This window comes from Rattus rattus, chromosome X (genome assembly GCF_011064425.1).
Source record: "Rattus rattus isolate New Zealand chromosome X, Rrattus_CSIRO_v1, whole genome shotgun sequence".
Taxonomy (NCBI): Eukaryota; Metazoa; Chordata; class Mammalia; order Rodentia; family Muridae; genus Rattus; species Rattus rattus.
Window position 1 is genome coordinate 103,781,768 of NC_046172.1, and position 20,558 is coordinate 103,802,325.

The 20,558-nt window shown below is 35.8% G+C and overlaps 1 pseudogene; it reads left to right on the forward strand.

Annotated features, from left to right (window-relative positions):
* The first annotated feature begins 806 nt into the window (after positions 1–806).
* Positions 807–1,324, forward strand: LOC116888418 (annotated as a pseudogene).
* Positions 1,325–20,558: the final 19,234 nt, after the last annotated feature.

Sequence of the window (20,558 nt, forward strand, 5' to 3'; positions counted from 1 at the left end):
AGAGAAATCAGGTCCTATGTTTCTATAGATGAGACTTTTTTTTTTCTCCGATCCTGCTGATTTAGATAGCAGAGATTGGTCTTCACTACAGGAGCAATCTAGATAGTGTCCTCCATGGGGTGAAATCTTCCCTCTGTGTGTGCCTCAGCCAGGGGCCCAAGCTTTCCAGTGCTGGTGGGCATTGTTAAGTCAAAGGAGGGAAATGTGGCCGTCATCCATGTAGGCTGACAATGGCAGCCAAGTTCGATCATTTACAGGTTGGTTACTCTTTTACCTTTCTCAAAGACTTATTATATAAATAGAGTACACTGTAGCTGTCTTCAGACACACAAGGAGGAATCAGATCTCGTACAAATGGCTGTGAGACATCATATGGTGGCGGGATATTGACAGGACCTCCAGAAGGGCTCTCATTAACAGGCTAGCTTCAGTATTTCTTATGCATTTCAATCAATTTCTAACATCCTCATGCAAACTGATTTCTCAGTTCAGAATGGTTTTCACTGATCACCAGCAGTGTTCTCACCTGAGTTCTTGTCGAGATAATTTAAATTTAAAAAAGGGGCCTACCTGTAAATGACTGAAGTTGGCTGCCATTGGTCAGCTCTGGGATGACATCACAATTTGACTTCTTTGACCCAACAATGACCACCATCTCTGAAAAGGCTGGCCCTTGATTAGGCACACACAGAGAAAAAGCTTCACCATAGGTAGGGCACTTTCTAGATTGCTCCTGTGGTGAAAGGACAGAAATCTGTGTATCCAAATCATCAGGATCCAGCAACAGAATTCATGATTTTATAAATATGGGGGGAAAAGTTGAACTAAGGTCCAAGGTGAATGTCTCTTCTTATGTCCATTTTATGCTGAACTTCAGAAACTAAATTAAGGAGCAACAACAAAACATCTACCATGACTTTGCAGAATTCTCTATAAAGTGTTCAGAAAAATGGCGATCCATCTCGAAGCATGAAAAAATAAAGTATGTATCCCTAACCAAGCTTGACAAAAACCAGTACAAGGATGAAATGAATTACACAGTAAGGGGAAGGAAGAGAAGAAGGAAAAATACAATCCCACCTTGGAAGCCCCCATCCACATTCCTGCTCTTCTCCATGGAACACTTTGTCTACGTGTAGGAAGAGAAACCAAAGTGGACAGTGGTGGAGGTTGCCAAGCTGCCAAATTTATGTGGTCCATGTCTGCCAATTTGGACAAAATTCCCAATGAACAGAAGGCTGTGCTTCTGCAGCCAAAGTACCTTGAGCATTGGGAAGCCTATTGCCACCAATGCCAGGGCAGGAAGAGAAACTTCTTGGAATAAGGCAGGCACAGTTTTAAACAATAAAACAGCATCCAACTGGTTTTCTGGCTCTGGTGTTTTGTAGTTTCAGACTTCCCTTGGATGCTATGCTAAGGTAGTGAGTGGTTTGATTTGGGTCTAGCCTTGGGGAGGCTGGCTTTCAGAGAGGCATCTCTAAGACAGGACACTGGCTGAGGACACAGATGGCCTAGATTGACGTGGGTGGTCAAGCACTGGTGAAAAGCCATTTGAATATGGGGAGCCAGACCCACAGATACTTTTGGGACCTAAAAGTATAGCGATTGGCTCAGAGATTTCTTAATACAAATCCTAGCTTTTGCTGCGGTTTGCCAACTCATGGGAATGGGACCATAAAGGGAGCAAATTGTGCTGTCTGTGCAGGCAGTCATTTTGATTTTGATTACAACTGTGGCATGGAATCAAGTTGTTTGGATTTCCACATATCAGGTCCATGTGGCAGGTAAGGGTCCATGTGAGGCATCCAGTCTCTTGAGGGTTAGGCACATCTTTTCTGATTGAACCCAGATCTGGACATCCTGTGCTGTATATAGGTTGGGGGCCTCATATCTGCTAGTGTGTGCTGACTGGTTAGTGACCCAGAGTGTCTGAGAAATCTCTGAGGTCCACGTTTATTGAGACTGCTGGTCCTCCTACAGGTTTGAACTTAGCCATTTTGACTGTTGTAAGGTGAAATCTCAGGCTCATTTGGATTTGCGTTTCTCCGGCCACTAAGGATACTCAATGATAACCTGGTCAAGGAAGAAATAAAGAAAGAAATTAAAGACTTTTTAGAATTTAATGAAAATGAAGATACAACATACCCAAACTTATGGGACACAATGAAAGCTGTGCTAAGAGGAAAACTCATAGCGCTGAGTGCCTGCAGAAAGAAACAGGAAAGAGCATATGTCAGCAACTTGACAGCACACCTAAAAGCTCTAGAACAAAAAGAAGCAAATACAGGAGGAGGAGTGAAGGCAGGAAATAATCAAACTCAGACTGAAATCAACCAAGTAGAAACAAAAAAGGACCATAGAAAGAATCAACAGAACCAAAAGTTGGTTCTTTGAGAAAATCAACAAGATAGATAAACCCTTGGCCAGACTAACGAGAGGACACAGAGAGTGTGTCCAAATTAACAAAATCAGAAATGAAAAGGGAGACATAACTACAGATTCAGAGGAAATTCAAAAAATCATCAGATCTTACTATAAAAGCCTATATTCAACAAAACTTGACAATCTGCAGGAAATGGACAATTTCCTAGACAGATACCAGGTACCGAAGTTAAATCAGGAACAGATAAACCAGTTAAACAACCCCATAACTCCTAAGGAAATAGAAGCAGTCATTAAAGGTCTCCCAACCAAAAAGAGCCCAGGTCCAGGCGGGTTTAGTGCAGAGTTCTATCAGACCTTCATAGAAGACCTCGTACCAATATTATCCAAACTATTCCACAAAATTGAAACAGATGGAGCAATACCGAATTCCTTCTATGAAGCCACAATTACTCTTATACCTAAACCACACAAAGACCCAACAAAGAAAGAGAACTTCAGACCAATTTCCCTTATGAATATCGATGCAAAAATACTCAATAAAATTCTGGCAAACCGAATCCAAGAGCACATCAAAACAATCATCCACCATGATCAAAATAGGTTTCATCCCAGGCATGCAGGATGGTTCAATATCGAGAAAACCATCAAAGTGATCCATTATATAAACAAACTGAAAGAACAAAACCACATGATCATTTCATTAGATGCTGAGAAAGCATTTGACAAAATTCAACACCCCTTCATGATAAAAGTCCTGGAAAGAATAGGATTTTGAACATTTCTTTAGGTGCTTCTCAGCCATTCGAGATTTCTTTGTTGTGAATTCTGGGTTTAGTTCTATACCCCATTTTTTTACTGGGTTATTTGGTCTTTGACTTCTTTATATATTTTGGATATTAGTCCTCTATTGGATGTTGGGTCAGTGAAGATTGTTTTCGGAATCTGTATCTTGCCAATTTATCTTCCTGACAATGTCCTTTGCCTCACAAAATCTTTCTAGTTTCATGAGGTCTCATTTATCAATTCTTGATCTTAGAACATGAGCCACAGGAATTCTGTTTAAGAAATATCTGCCTGTGCCAATGTGCTCAAGGCTCTTTCCCACATCCTCTTCTATTAGATTCAGGTCCTTGATCCACTTGGACTTGAGCTTTGTGCATGGTGACAAATATGGGTCTATTTTTACTTTTCTACATACAGACAGCCAGTTAGACCAGCACCATTTATTGAAGATGCTTTCTTTTTTCCATTTTATATTTTTGTCTTCTTTGTCAAAGATGAAGTGTACCTTCTCAGCTGGAGAAGTTCTCTGGGATAATATTTGGGGTAGTTTATGTATACTATCATAACTTCTACGAATAGTAAAACCTTTAATTCTTTGCCAAATTGTATCCTCTTGATCTCTTTTTGTTGTATTATTGTTCTATCTATCACTTTGAGTACTATATTTAATAGATATGGGGAAAGTGGGAATCCTTGTCTTGTCCCCAATTATAGTGGGATTGCTTCAAGTATCTCTTCATTTAATTTGATATTGACTGTGGGCTTGCAGTAAATTGCTTTTATTATGTTTAGGTATGACCTTGAATTCCTGATTTCTCTGAACCTTTTAACATGAAGAGGTGTTGAATTTTGTTAAATCCTTTTTCTTCATCTAAGGAGATGTTAAGGTGATTTTTTTTTCTTTGAGTCTGTTTTTATGCTGGATTATGGTAATAGATTTTTATATATTGAACCAACTTTGCATCCCTGGGATGAAACCTACTTGATCGTGGTGAATGATGGTTTTGATGTGTTTGTGGACTCAGTTTGCAAGAATTCTATTATTTTTTCATTGATATTCATAAGCAAGATTCATCTGAAGTTCTCGTTTATGGTAGGGTCCTGGTATGGTTTAAATATCAGAGTAACTGTGACTTCATAGAATGATTTAGGTAGTGTTCATTCTGTTTGTATTATGTGGAATAGTTTGGAGACTATTGATATCAGGTCTGCTTTGAAGATCTGGTAGAATTCTGCACTAAATCCATCTAAACATGTTTTTTTTTTGTTTTGTTTTGTTTGTTTGTTTTTGGTTGCAAGATTTTTAATGATTTATTTCCTTATGGGATATGGGCCTGTTTAGAAAGTTTATCTGCTCTTTATTTAACTTTGGTATGTGGTATCTGTCTAGAAAACCATCCATTTCATCTAGATTTTTCTTTATTTAGTTGGCTAGGGGTTTATCTATCTTGTTGATTCTCTCAAGGAACCAGCTTTTGGTTTTCATGATTCTTTGTATTGTTCTCTTTGTTTCTATTTGGTTGATTTCACCCCTGAGTTTGACTATTTCCTGCTTTCTACTCCTCTTGGGTGAGTTTGCTTCTTTTTTTCTTGAGCTTTCCAGTGTGCTGTCTCTTTAATTTCTTTCTTTATTTCATCCCTGACAAAATTATCATTGAGTAGAGAGTTGTTCAGTTTCTACATATGTGCGGGCTTTCTGTTGTTATTGCTATTATTGAAGACCAGCTTTAGGCCATGATGGTCTGATAGGATGCCTGGAATTATTTAAATCTTCTTGTGTTGTGCAAGGGTTGTTTGTTAACAAATTATGTGGTCAATTTTATAGTAGGTACCATGCAGTGCTGAGTTGTATTCTTTTGTTTTAGGGTGAAATATTCTTTAGATATCGGTTAAATCCATTTGGTTCTTAGCCTCTATTTCTTTCACTGTTTCTCTAATTACTTTCTCTTTCAATGATCTGTCCATTGGTGAGAGTGGGGTGTTAAAGTCTCCCACTATTATTGTGTGCTTTGAGCTTAATAAAGTTTCTTTTATGAATGTGGGTGCCCTTGCATTTGGGGCATAGATGTTCAGAAATGAGACTTTCTCTTGGTGGATTTTCCCTTTGATGAATATGAAATGTCCTTCCTTATCATGCTTGATAACCTTTGGTTGGAGGCTATTTTATTGGACATTAGGTTGGCAATTCCAGCTTGTTTCTTGGGACCATTTGCTTGGAAGAACTTTTTCCTTCCTTTTACACTGAGATAGTGTCTATCTTTCTTACTGAGGTGTGTTTCTTGTAGTCAGCAAAATGCTGAATCTTGTTTAGCTTATGTCTTTTTATAGGTGAGTTGGGTCCATTCATATTGAGAGATATTAAAAATATGGATGGATGGTTCCAGTTATATTTGTTTTTGTAGGTAGCTTTATGTGTTTGCGTTTCTCTCCTTTTGGTTTTGTTGTGAGATATTTAATATCTTTGCTTTCCTTTGGTGTATGTATCTTGCTTGGATTAAAGTTTTCCTTTTAGGATCCTTTTTAAGGCCAGATTGGTAGATAGATACTGTTTGAATTTGTTTTTGTTCTGGAATATTTTGGTTTCTCCATGTATGTTGATTGAGAGTTTTGCTTGGTATAGTAACCTGCGGTGATATTTGTGTTCTCTTAGAGTCTACATGATTTTGACCAGGCTCTTTTGGCTTTCATAACCTCTGTTGAGAGAGAAGCTCTCTTCCTTGCAGCTTTTAATATTCTTTCTTTGTTCTCTGGGCTTAGTGTTCTGATTGTTATGTGAGCAGAGGATTTCTTTTCTGGTCATATTTGTTCGATGTTCTGTAGGCTTCTTGTACCTTTACTGTCATCTCTTTCTGTCGGTTGGGGAAGTTTTCTTCTATGATTTTGTTGAATATATGTTCAGGTCCTTTGAGCTGGGAATATTCATTCCCTCTATTCAAATTATTCTTAGATTTGGTCTTTTCTTTGTGTCCTGAATTTCCTGGATGTTCTGGGTTAGGAGTTTGTTTTTCTTAATGTTTTGAAGTTTCTTTGACAGTTGCGTCAATCCCTTCTATAGTATCTTCTACACCTGAGATTCTTCAATTTCTTATATTCTGTTCATGATACTTACATCTGCCATTCCTGGCCACTTTCCTGGGTTATCCACTTCCCGGTTTGCCTCCATTTGTGTTTTCTTCATTGTTTCTACTTCCACATTTAGGTCTTGGATTCTTTCATTCAATTCCTTCACTTGTTTGTGTTTTCCTGTATTTCTTTATGGGATTTATTTGTTTCTTCTTTAGAGGCTTCTGTTTACCTGTGTTTTCCTGTATTTCTTTCACTGAGTTTTTATATCTTCCTTAAAGGACTCTATTATCTTCATGAGATAGAATTTTAGAATTTTAGGTCAGTTTCCTGATTTCAGGTATGTTGGTATATTCATAGCTTGCTGTGGTTGGAGAACTGTATTTTTGTTTGTTTTGTTTTGTTTTGACTTTAATTGGATATTTTAATTGGATATTTTCTTTATTAAATTTCCAATGTTATTCCCTTTCCTGGTTCCTCTCCAGAACCCCCATTCCATCCCCTTCCATCTGCTTCTATGAGGGTACTCCCCCACCTACCCACCCACTCCATGCTGCCTCCTCACCCTGACATTTTCCTATATTGAGGCATCAAGCCTTCCCACAGTACCAATGGCCTTTCTTCTGATCCATGCCCAATGAGGCTGTTCTCTGCTACATATGTATCTGAAACCATAGGTTTGCTCCATGTGTATTCTTTCATTAGTGTTTTAGTCCCTGGTAGCTCTGGAGTGTCTAGTTAATTGATATTGTTGTTTTTCCTATGGTGTTGTAAACCTCTTCAGCTCCTTGAGACCTTTCTCTAACTCCTCCATTGAGGACCCAGGAGAATTGGGTTTTGATCATGTTTTCTGTTGCTTGTGGTCTTTCACTTGCCTCTCACCGTCTGATTACCTCTGGTGTTTTCTAATCTGGGTCTTTCTGTCTGGGGCCTGCCTTTTTTATCCCTGGGTTGCTTCAGGTCTCCTGGTAGACTTATGGTCCTGCCTGTAGCAGACCTCCTGTGTGGCCTTCTGACTGTGGAATCTTCAGAGGGGCATAGAAGCTGCTTATATGTGGCCCTGGCTGCAGTAGATCTCCATGTATGCCTTCAGACTGCTGGATCTTCACAGGAGCAGTCAAGCTATTGTCCTGTGTGAAGCTGTTCTCCAGGGTTGACTTAGGGACTATGGTTTCTGTTTCCCTGTGTGCAACAGAACACCACAGAAGTTTTTAGTCTGATGGGTTAGGTGCCTTGCATGCTGGGGTAGGGGCGGGGTGCTGGGAGCTCTTCAGACTGTGATCTCGGTTGCCCAGTTACTCAGTTACTTTATGTGCAGAGGCACTCCTGGGATGCCTTCAAGCTGTGGTGTCTTAAGGGGAGCAGACAAGCAGGTGATCAGTTGCCCCATTGTGCTGTGTGCACTGGATCTCCTGGGATGTCTTCAGATTCTTATGTCATTTGCCCTGTGTGCAGGGGATTTCCTGGGATGCCTCAGAGTGTGGTGTCTTTGGGGGAGCAGACTAGCTGGGATTCTGCCCTGGCAGAAGTTTTTGAAATTTTCCTCACTTTCTATTGTTACGTATTTGTTTTCACTTCTGATTTTGTTTTTTATTAGGATGCAGTGTCTGTGAGTTTTATTAGTTTTGCTAAGGGTTTGTCTATCATGTTGATTTTCTCAAAGAACCAACTCTTTGTTTTGTTGATTCTTTGCATTGTTCTCCTTGTTTCTGGTTGATTGATTTCAGCCCTGGATTTCAATATTTCCTGGCATTTACTCTTCTCAGGTATGTTTGCTTCTTTTTCTTCTAGGTATTTCTTGTATGCTGTTAAGTTTCTAGATTCAGGTCATTTCAATTTCCTTTATGCAGGCACTTTTTCCTTTGGATTCTCCTCTTAGCACTGATTTCATTGTATCCCATACGTTTGGCTGTGCTATGCCTTCATTTCTTTGAATTCCTGAAAGTCTTTAATTTTTGCTTTAGTTCTTCCCTGGCCAAGCAATCATTGAATAGAGAGTTGTTTAGTTTCTGTAAATATGTTGGCCTTTTTTGTTTCTGTTGTTGAATTTCAGCCCTAATCTTTAATGATTTAATAGATGGCAAGGGGTTATTTCAATCTTCTTGTATCCGTTGAGGCTTGCTTTTTGCCTGATTACATAACCAATTTTGGAGAAGGTTCTGTGCGGTACAGAGAATGTATATTTTTTTTGTTTTGGGGTGAAACTGTGTTGTTACCTGTTAAAAGTGTTTATTTTGTAACATCTATTAATTTCAGTGTTTAACTATTTAGTTTCCATTTCAATAATATGTGCATTGGTGAAAGTGAGGTGTTGAATGCTCTCAACTATCATTGTTTAGGGTTCATTTTATGATTTGTGCTCTAGTCCTCAAGTATAGGTTCTTTATGAATGTAGTTGCACTTGAGATGGTCATAGATGTTGAGGATTGAAAAGTATCCTTGGTAGATTTTTCCTTTGGTAAGTATGAAGTGTCCTTCCCCATCTCTTTTGGTAAATTTTGGGTTAAAGTCTGTTTTATTTGATATTATAATGGCTACTCCAGTTTGTTTCTTGGTTTTGTTTTCGTAGAAAAGAATTTTCCAGTGCTTTACACTGAGGGGGTGTCTGTATTTGTTTCTGAGCTGTGTTTCTTTTATTCAGGAAAATAATGGATCCTTTTTACATATCCAGTCTATTAGCCTGTGCCTTTTTATTGGTGAAATTATTCCATTGATTTTGAGAGATATTGATCAATGATTTTTTGGTTACTGTTATTTTATTGTTGACAGTCGCTCTCTCTCTCTCTCTCTGTGTGTGTGTGTGTGTGTGTGTGTGTGTGAGAGAGAGAGAGAGAGAGAGAGAGAGAGAGAGAGAGAGAGAGAGAGAGAGAGAGAGTGATTTTCTTTTTAGTTTTGCTGGGGGATGACTAATTTCTTGTGTAATCTTGGGTGCAGTTTCTCTCCTTGTATTGGACTTCTCCATCTATTATCCTCTGTAGGGATAGACTAATAGTAATACATTGTTTAAATTTGGTTTTGTCACAGAATATCTTAGTTTCTACACCTATGGTGATTGAGGTGCATTAATCTGGATTGTCATCTGTGATCTCTCAGTTTTTGCAAGGCATCTGTCTAGGATCTTCTAGCCATTAGATTTTCTGGTGAGAGGTCTGATGTAATTTTGGTAGGTTTGCCTCTATATGTCAATATGCCTTTCCCCTTATAGTTTTTAACATATATATATATATATATATAACATGTAGCTATATAATATATAGCTTATAATATATATGACATAAGGATTTTCTTTTCTGGTGCAAACTACTTGGTATTGTGTAAGCTTCTTGTATGTTTACAGCCATCTCTTTCTTTAGGATAACAAAGTTTTCTTCTATGGTTTTGTTAAAGATATTTTCTGACTTTTTGAATTGAGAATCTTTACCCTCTTCTGTTTATATTATTCTTAGGTTTGGTCTTTTTATAATGTCCCTAATTTTCTGGATATAACTTTGTTACATTTGATTTAAAAAATTTTTTACATTTGAATCTGTTTTGTCCTGTTTAGAATAAAACTGCTAATGAAACAGTCTAGCAATATACGTGAGTGTGTGTACACATATGCATGGGCTCCCAAATATTCATACTAAGTACCAAATAATTATTAAGTAAAATAATTTTTAAAAAATACATGAAAATGTTTAAATATAAATATGGACTAGGGGAGTGGCTATTGAGCAGTGATAACCTTCAGATATGAAGATAAAAATAAGATTGATACATTATTAATATTAAGTTAGATTTCTTTAATAAAATAATGTTGGGTTGTATGTAAATCTAAATACTCCTGCAATTAAAAATAATAGGGGAATTTAATTGAACATAGAAGAACATTGAAGAAAATCATTTAAATATAATGATGAGAGACCATGAATATTTTTTAAGAGAAATGATGTGGTTGGGTTGTTTTAAAGTAAGATTAGTGTTACATTTAGTATGAAACATTTAGAAATTGGAAAGAGGAAGTAAATAAACTACATATTTTTTCATAAAATTATATGTGCAGTTTAAAAGGCCTTTAACTTCAACATCATTGTGTTTCCTAATACAGAATATCCTAAAATAATTAAATGAAGCTCAAAATTTTAAATAAATAATTTTGTATTCCAAGGATACAAAGGTTTAAAAGATTGAAATGCTTTTATTGTCAACCTCTGCTTGGTATATTACTGTATTTTGCACAAACAAGCTGAAATTGGATATAATTTCAAATTTCTTCTGGGTTTTAGTTATCTTATGAAACTACACTTGCCTGTTAAAATAAATGTGAGTGGCTTTTAAATAGTCCAACTTAATTTAACTGAATGATGTGCTAAACAAAATATATTTGAAATCAATAAGAGTTTTTGGTGGAATAGAAATATAATCCTTTAATTCCTGAAAAAGTCACATTAAAATTTATTATATTAGTTGATTTAATAGCTTTCTATGATAGCACAAATGTCATTCATATGAAAATAACAAGGCAAAATGAGTTTTTATTCACTACAATGATGAAAATAGTAATGTTTTAATTTGGCCTCTGGCGGTTTACTTCAAAATAATCCCCCTTATGGAAGAATTTGTAGCTAAAAATATAGACAGTTTGAAATCACACAACATAGTGCCTGTAACATTTCATTCTACGTATCTTTCAATTGATATAGAAATGAATAAAATAGACATCACGGCAAAGGCAAAACAGTAATTCTTGAAGTACACAAAAAATGAATTAAATGAAAACAATTTCTAAAAAAAAACAAAGGCCATGGATTTCAAGAATAATCTGAAATTTAAGATGTGCATTCATCACATGTACAAATAAATTCAGATTTTTAGGAATAAATGATATAAAACCTTTATCAACAGAGAGACAAGTTGTGTTAATACTGTAGGGTATGTGCTTGATGAAAATAAACAATATAAGTAATAAAAGAGAAACAATATATCAGTGTGGTACTTCAATACCTTTAAAATACTGCAGTTCTGAATATGAATAAAATATCTAATAATAGATCATTACAATAAATGACAGAAAATTACATAAAGTAAAAATATTCAGTTATTATTATTTTAATAGTACTAAGTAGCAGAAGATATATAATTTTGAGGGATTTTTAAATATATATATATTTTAAATAAAAACTTGATTTACACATATAAAACTCTCTATTAAAAAGAGATGGAATACTAGAGGATTCACTGCACTCAGAGCATTTGGTAAGAACATCCCCTAATTAAGTCCCAGAGCTGCTCCTGGGAGCCCAGTAGACTTGGGGACACACCATGCCCCCAACTCTCCCAACTGCCAAATACCAATCCTTTTCTGCCTGGCCCTTTCTGCTGGGACAGACTGCTAGCTAGTCTGCTTCCTGCAAGAGACTATATCCTGAGGCATTCCAGAGGATCTTCCACACTCAGAATATTTGACATCATATTATGAAGCATACTAAAGGAACCACTGTACTCAGCACATTTGTTACTACATCCTGAGGCATCTCAGGAGATCTGCTGTACCCAGGGCATCTGACACCGCAACTGAAGTCATCCCAGAAGATAAACTACACCCAGATACCACAGCTGGAGGTCATTCCAGGAGTTCCTCTGTATACAGGGCAACTGGGGAACTGAAACCACAGGCTAAAGACCTCTCAGGGTCTCTGTGGCATAAAGGGCAACTGACTCAAAAGAGTAAAAGCCTCCCTGGAGTGTAGCTGCAGACAAGGAAAAAAAGCCACAGTCCATTGAGCCCCACCCCCCCTTCCCTGGAGAACAGCTTTACACAGGACAACAGTTTGACTGCCCGTCTGAAGACCGAACAGTATGAAGGCCCCCAGGAGATCTACTACAGTCAGGGGCAAAAATCAGCAGCTTCTCTGCCCCTGTAGACACCCTCAGTTGGAAGGCCCCACAGGAGGTCTACTACAGCCAGGGACACAGGCTTTCCAGGAGACCTGTTGCAATCCAGGAACAAAAGAGGCAGACTCCAGACAGAGTCACTCAGACCAGCAAACACTAAGAATAACCAGGCAGTGAAAGGCAAGCACGAGATCATAAGCAACACAAGCCAATATATGTGGCCATCATCAGAAACCAGTTCTCCCACAACTGCAAGCCCTGAATATATCAACACACTGAAAATAGCTGTCTCCTTATCTCATGAAGATAACAGTCTGTTAACATGGATATAAATAGCTCACTGAAAGAAATACAGGAAAACAGGTAGAAGCTCCTAAAGAGGAAATAAATAAATCTCTTAAAGAAATATAGGAAAACACAATCAAACAGGAGCATAGAGCAATCCATAGACCTAAAAGTGTAAGTAGAAACAATAAAGAAAACACAAATGGGGGCAAACCTGGAAACGGAAAACCTAGGAAAGAGGTTAGGAAATAAAGATGTAAGTATCACCAAGAGAATACAAGAGATAGAAAAGAGAGTCTCAGGTATAGAAGATAATGTAGAAGAGATTGACATAATGCTCAAAAAATTCAAAACATAAAAAACTCTTAACCCAAAACATCCAGGAAATTTAGGATACAATGAAAAATCCAAATCTAAGAATAATTGGAATAGAGGAGGATGAAGATTCCTAGCTCAAAGGACCTAAAAGCATATTCAACAAAAATCACAGAAGAAAACTTCTCCAACCTGAAGAAAAGAAACAAAAGTATTATTTAATTATCCATTATATAAGGAAGAGTCAAGAAACATGTTAAAAGGAATTAAATATCTTCCAGAATATTCAGAAGACAAATTATATAAATGAGTATTATCAATATAAAAAAGAAAAAATGCAGTTAACAATTGTGAAATATCATCACAGTTATAACATTTTATTCCATTTAAATGACTGCTATGAATACAAAACAAAATAAAAATACACTTGCAAAGATGAGTAGAAAATAGGACACTTAAATAAACTTTGTAAGAATGTAAATTTTTAGATTCATTGTGGAGATCAACATAAAATTTCCTCAAAAAAAGAAAAAAAAAAACCCAGACATAATGTATCCTCAATTAATACCACTTCTTAGTATCTGGTCAAAGAAAATAAAATCAGCTCATAAAAAATATGCCTGTGTGCCCAAAGTATTGCAACCTTATTCAAAAAAAGGGATATATAATTAATAATAGCCATGAATTAATGCAAACAATAAAAAGAAAATATGCTAAAAATCATAATATGTAGTCATCAAAAGAGAACTACTGTATTTTTTAATGGAATGAAATTATAAAATATTCTTTATAGGAAATGAAATCTACACAAAAACCTTAATTATCCACTGTTAGATGAGATGATGAGATACAGTAATAATATCAATAAGAAAATCAGCATCAGTATAATTAAAAGTTTATTTCTGGTGTTGTAAATGAGGTAAAATACCCATAGCTAGGTTGGTCTCCCATACAAGTGGTGAACTTACTACAATTGTTTTGTTAAATGGATATATTTTTAGAAAAGTACAGCACTCACCTCTCACTGGAGATGTTTCATTTTATAATGTAAATAGCTTAATTTCCAAGATTCAACAACAGTGAAAATACATAGGATATGCAGATGATGAGTACTTTAGTTAAAATTGAATGTCTATATCTACTTTTCCCAATCACTCAAGGGCAAACATAGGACCCAATGGTTAAAGACACTGCTATAAAAGTTTCTTCTGTAAATGAAAGGGCCATTTCACTCAAGAACATACATTAGATATGGTTACATATAAAAGATCTGAAAAATGTTAAGCCAATAAATATACCAGAATAGAAGGGAGAATGGTAGGTATAGAGTCTCCTAAACCAGCTGAGGAGCAGTAGATGGTGGATAGAGTAGCAATTTTCTTTACAAATTTGGTCCTTAGTAAGTTGACTTTGTTCCAGTGAATAGCTCCACACATATGGGTAACTCTTATTTGATTCAATTGGCTAAAAAAAAATAAATAAACCAACAACAACAAAGGGCATTAAGTAGAACATGGGATGTTTTGAGGAAATTAGAGAATTAAAAATGTGGATGATATGATGAAAATTCATTGCCTAAATGCATTAAATTCTCACTGAATAAAATTATTATCTGAAAAGGGAAATCATTTTATCTACAAGAATTAACTTGAAATGTTACATTATACTCCATAAGAAAATAAGCATAAATGTAAAATCAAATACAAAAACATAACATTGGAAAGTTATTGGTGAAAAATCAAAAAGAAAGAATTCATCACATTGTTCCAGGCAAATACATGTAGCCAAAACACAAAATAAAGAACAACAAACAAACACAAATGGTATTGATATATACTGGAAAGCTAGAAGTTACAAAGAACAGGAAAGAATAGAAAAATAAAAGTCATTATCTAAGAAGCTACTTTTCACCCTTAAATATGCAGCTTAAGCATAACAAATGACACAACCAAATAATGGGATCAGAACCTAAGTAGACATTTCAAAAGAATATTTACACATGAGATTTCATCTGTAACTTCTTAGAAATACTATTATTAAAATGTACAGCATAATCAATGCTGGTAAAAATATAGAAAAGGCAACTCTTCTTGTAAGAAATATAAATGAATATTCCCATTGTTTAAGACTATAGGTTGTATCCTTAGAAGGTTAAAATATAATGAATATATAATACAATATTTTGAAAAACCTGAAACCAGTATGCCAGATTAGAAAACTATTTTGTATGCAAGCAGTAATGGCCATAATAGACAAGGTGTCATTTAACTTGCTTGCTGTGGTAGTTTGAATGAGAATTGTCCACATAGTTTCAAATATTTGAATACTTGATACACAGTTGGAGAAACTGTTTCGAAAGGATTTGAGAATGTGGCCTTGTTGGAGATATTTGACTTAGAGTGTAAAATGTTTATTTATATTCTGTACATATTAAATAATGCTGGAAGTTAGTATGGCAGCAGTTATTCCTTAACCAGCTAGTTCCCCAAATAACCACACAGACCTTCAACCTTACCTAGGCAGGCTCTCAACTAGCTCATCTAAGTTAACCTGACCACCTAGTTCCATCCAGCCACAGGGCTAGCTATACTTTCCAGGCCCTGTTGTGTCCTTCAATGTCTTCTGACAAAAGGCCTTCCTCTTTCTCCTTCCCAGAATTCCTATCTCCCAGGAAGTCTTACCTTCCACTTCCTGCCTTGCTAACTGGCCATCATATTTTTATTAAAGTCAGTCAAAGAATGCATAGGTAGGTGAGGAAGGACAGACATAATTCCACACAGTATACCCCAACATCATGATGGAATTTTATATTTCAAAATCCATGCTGTTCCCAGTGTCTTTCTCTGTCTCTGTCTTTTTGATTGTGCCCCAAGATGTGAGATTACAGCTACTGCTCTAGCTTCATGCATAACTACTTGATGCCATGTTCCCAACTGTAATGATCATGAACTCTAACCTTGTGAAATTGCCATAAATAAGTTCTTTTGGGATAAGCAGCCTCAGTCATTTTAATATACTATTAACCAATGGCTTTGTCAATTAGCCAGTTTTAAGTATTTCCCACTCTAAAAATGATAAAAGTCCACATTGTATACGTAAGGTAGTTATTTTTCTTTTTTCTTTTTTCTTTTTTTTTCCAGAGCTGGGGACCGAACCCAGGGCCTTGTGATTGCTAGGCAAGCGCTCTACCACTGAGCTAAATCCCCAACCCCGGTAGTTATTTTTCTATGAAGACAAAATCTAAAAACAAATCATTTGTAAAATCAAGTAGAATAGCAGAATTAATCATTAAGATAAAAGAGGTAAGTAAAATCTAAAATATTTGTAAACTGCAATATTTTTAGAAATGTGAAATATCAACTCCTGATATACATAATTGTTGCAGGATATTACATCACAATGTGAAATCTGAGCTTATGTTGTTTACTGGAAAACTTTATTCTAGTTGTGGCATTGCTCAGCATTAGCCCACACCTTTAATCCCTCTGGCTAATATAGGCACTTCCTTACTACATGCCTTTAATCTCAATCAATGAAGATAAAATTAGTCTGTAGAAGGAAGCACCCATCTTTGAAAGTAATGTCTAATTAAGTGGCAGCCACAGTGGTGAGTCAGAGACTAAACCACCAGCCAAAGAGGAGGGATCCATGGCTCCAGATACATGTGTAGCAAAGGACTGCCTTATCTGGCATCATTGGGAGGAGAGACCCTTGGTCCTTTGGATGTATGATGTCCCATCATAGGGGGATGTTAGGATGCTTAGGAAGTGTGTGAGTGGGTGGAGGAGCACCTTCATAGAGGCAAAGGGAGGGGGTAGAGTGGGGATAGGATGGGGGGGGGTTGAGGAGGAGTAACCAGGAAGGATGGTACCATTTGAAATATAAATAATAAAATGATTTTTAAAAAAGAGATTGGGGCACATGATGCAAAATTTATAAAGAACAAATGAAAATTAAGAAAGGAAAGAAATTGGAGACATGTCATATTAACATCTTAACAGCACACCTAAAAGCTCTAGAATAAAAAGAGTCAACCTCAACCAAGAATAGTAGATGGCAGGAAATAAATAAACTGATGGTCAAAATGAATAAAATAAAAACAAAGAGAACAATATAAGAATCAATGAAACAAAGAGTTAGTCCTTTGAGAAAATCAACAAGAGAGACAAACCCTTATGCAAAACAAAAGGCAGAGAATATTTAATTAACAAAATCAGAAAGGAAAAGGGGGGCATAACAATAGACATCAAGGAAATTCAGAGAATCATTAGGACATAATTTAAAAATCTTATACTTCACACAGTTGGAAACATCTAAAAAATAAGTGGATAATTTACTTGATAAATACCAATTACCAAGGTTAAATCAAGATCAGATAAAAAAAAATTTAGATATAACTATAACTTCTAAGGAAATACAAGCAGTTACTAAAAATCTCCCATCCATAAAAACTCCATTGTTATGTGGAGTTAGTGCAGAATTTTATCACATTTTCCAAGAAAAACTAATGCCAATTAATTACTTTAATAGATCCAGGCTGTAGCTCATTCCTTGCTACCTGCCCCAATATTCTGGGTTCCAGAATTAAAGACAAACAACTCAACGGTTGGACCACTTTTTAGCCTCCCTGTGGCTAGTGCTCCTCCCTCTGGTACTCCCAAGTTATTACTTGCTAAAAACTATATTCAATATTTGCTTCCGTAGACACAACTGGGTAATGTTCTTGGGACCACACTCTCCCTGCTCCTGCATGGCAGCTATGCTTTCTGTCCCACACCTTTTCAGGCTTGCTGTCTCCTCTCCTCTGATGGCATATTTTCCCTCTTTCTCTCTCCCTTGGCCCCTTGCCTGGGAATCCTAAAGGTCTCACCTCTGTCTGCCCTACCCAACCATTGGCTGATGACAATTTTATTTACCAATCAGAACCAACTGGGGACAGCATCCCTCAGTCTCTAATATATGGACATGGAGATTCTAATAAAACAATTTTGGGGACCCAAATTAAGTAGTACAAACAGCCACAATACTCCTCAAATTGTTTCACAAAATAAAAACAGAAGAAACATTGCCACATTAATTTTATGATGCCTGAGTCATGATGATAACCAAACCACACACAGATGCAAGAAAGAGACCAATTTCCCTCATAAATATTGACACAAAAATGCTCAATGAAATACTTGCATGCTGAGTCCAAGAACATATCTATAAGATCACCCACCATGTTCTTGTAGACTTCATTCTAGAGATGCAGGAATGGTTCAACGTACCAAAATCAACAAATGTAATCCAAGATATAAATAAACTGAATGAAGACAAAACATACCCTCACCTCATTTCATGCTGAAAACCCAATGATAAAATGCAAAACCTCTTCATGATAAAAGTTCTGGAGAGGTGACAAGTACAAGAGACATACCTAAAAATAATAAAGACCAAATTCAATGCTGAGAAAGTCAAAGCAAGCCCACTAAGATCAGGAACAAAAGATAAAGTTGTTCACTTTCTCCATATCTAGTCAATAAAGTATTTGATGTTTTATCTAGAGCAGTAAGTTAACTTAAAGAGATCAAATAAATACAAATTGGAAAGGGAGAAGTCAAAGTGTTATTATCTACAAATGATATGGCATTATATGTAAATGACTCCAAAAATTCTACCAGGAAACTCCTACAGCTGATAAACACCTTTAGAGGAGGTGTTGGAACTACATTAACTCAAAAATAAAAACCTGTAAACAGTCTCATACAACATCAATATATGTGTTTCTTGTGTATATGGTGGCATTGAAAAACCATGTTTATGTACACATCTATGCATTACACATCTAGGCATTTTGAAACAGAAGAGTTATCAAAATTTATTTTTAAATATTTTTATTAATTTATTAATATCCTAAACTCTGTGCCCCCTCCCAGTCACCCATCACAGAGTCTTTCTTCTAATCCCTCCCCTTCACCTCTGAGAGATAGAGTAGCCCCAGAGTATTCTCCTACTCTAGTGCATCCAGTCTTGTAGGATTAGGCACATCCTCTTTCACTGAAGCCAGACAAGGCAACCCTTTGCCCTATGTGTCACTTAGTCTCTGGGAGCTTGCAGAGGTCCAGATCAGTTGATCCTGTTGATCTTCCTGTGAAGTTCTCATCCCCTTCAGGGGCTTCAATCCTTTCTGCAACTCTTTCATAGGGTCCATGACTTCTTTCCTTTGTTTACTTGTGGGTATCTGCATTTGTGTCAGTGAACTTCTCGATAGAACCCTTCAGAGAGTAGTTTTTGCTAGGCTTCTGTCTGTAAACATAACAGAGACTCTTTAATAGTCAGTGATTGGTACTTGCCCATTTGATGGGGCTCAAGTTTGGCTGGTTATTGGTTGGTCATTTGACTTTATATTATATTAATCTTTGTGTTCTGTTACCACAGATACACCTGGAAGCTAGAAGAGTCAGATCTCTGTGAAATTGTGAACAGAAAGTTGTAAACAGCCCAAGGTTGTTTCTGGGGACTAGAAGCCCTAAATGTCTGCATGTATTCTTCCCCTTAAAATCCAACTCATTTGAAAATATTTGCATGCTTTTATTGCAAAAGAAATAATCTAAGAAATTCCAAGAGAACAATATGTTTTGACTAGTCTTAGTAGTGTTTACTACTTCCAAACAAGGTAGGAAATATTCAGATACAATGTAAGAAATTACAGAGCAGGAGTTGAAGGTATATAATACAAGCTAAACTTGTCTAGAATAATTTATGTATATTATCACTCTTTCCTTTTTTGCTTTGTACCCCCCATGTTCATAAATTAATATTTCCTCTTTCTAGGAACCATCTTCTATGTTGTAGTTATAATAGAAGAAAAAGGAAAGTGAAAGGTGTTTGTTTACTAGGCATTTTGAGTTCAAATTCACTTTTAAGATCAAATACAAACCAGAGTTTCTTTAAGTAGATGAAAACATTAAATATTAATATAGTAGTACTCTATAAATGTGCATCTAAATATAGATATGTATGCATATACTTAGGTTGTATATGTTCATTTTATCTGTGCTGATGCATTCTTATTAGTTATCAATATATACTATTTGGTAAATTATTTCACAAAAATAGTGCATTCAGTCTTTTATATATCTGTAATATGGCTCCTAGAGTAATATGAAATCAAACTTTTCAGGGAATTTTACTTTAGCAATTTGAATAGAAGATAGTTATTTGATATTTGTAGATGATTTATAAATATTCAATATTTAAAAATAGTTAAACTAGAATGACAGTTACTTCACCACAGACACTTAGAATTTCTTTACAAGGTATTAGGATAATGAATGCCATTTAGAAGATGTTCACATTTTAATAATTCTAGTATCATTCTGATTATAAAATTTATAACAGTCTTACTGTCTTTTATAAAACTATGGATGATATCTCTCAGTTTAAAAGTTTTTTTCCTTCCATTTCTCAAAATGAGAAATTTTAAATTGAGTTATGAATATCATTACCATCAAAATAGAATACTATCAATATATAAAACGTTTATGGCATTGTTAGAATTGTTCACTTTTTTACCCAACCCTCATTGAGATGATAAACATTTATTTCAAAAATTGAAGCTTCTTTTCATTCACTAATGGGAGTTCTGTCTCCAGGGTTCAAATTGGTATCAGTCATTTTACAATAGACAGTTACATTCATAAATTTGTATTTGAATTTGTAAATCAATCAAGGAAGACTTGAGAGACTCAGTACAGCTCAGCATGTCAGAAAATAGCACTCAGTTGATTGTTGCAACAGTACCATGGTGTAAGTTTTATTATAATTTCATTATAATTTTTCAGTTAATAAATATACAAAAACTAAAAAGC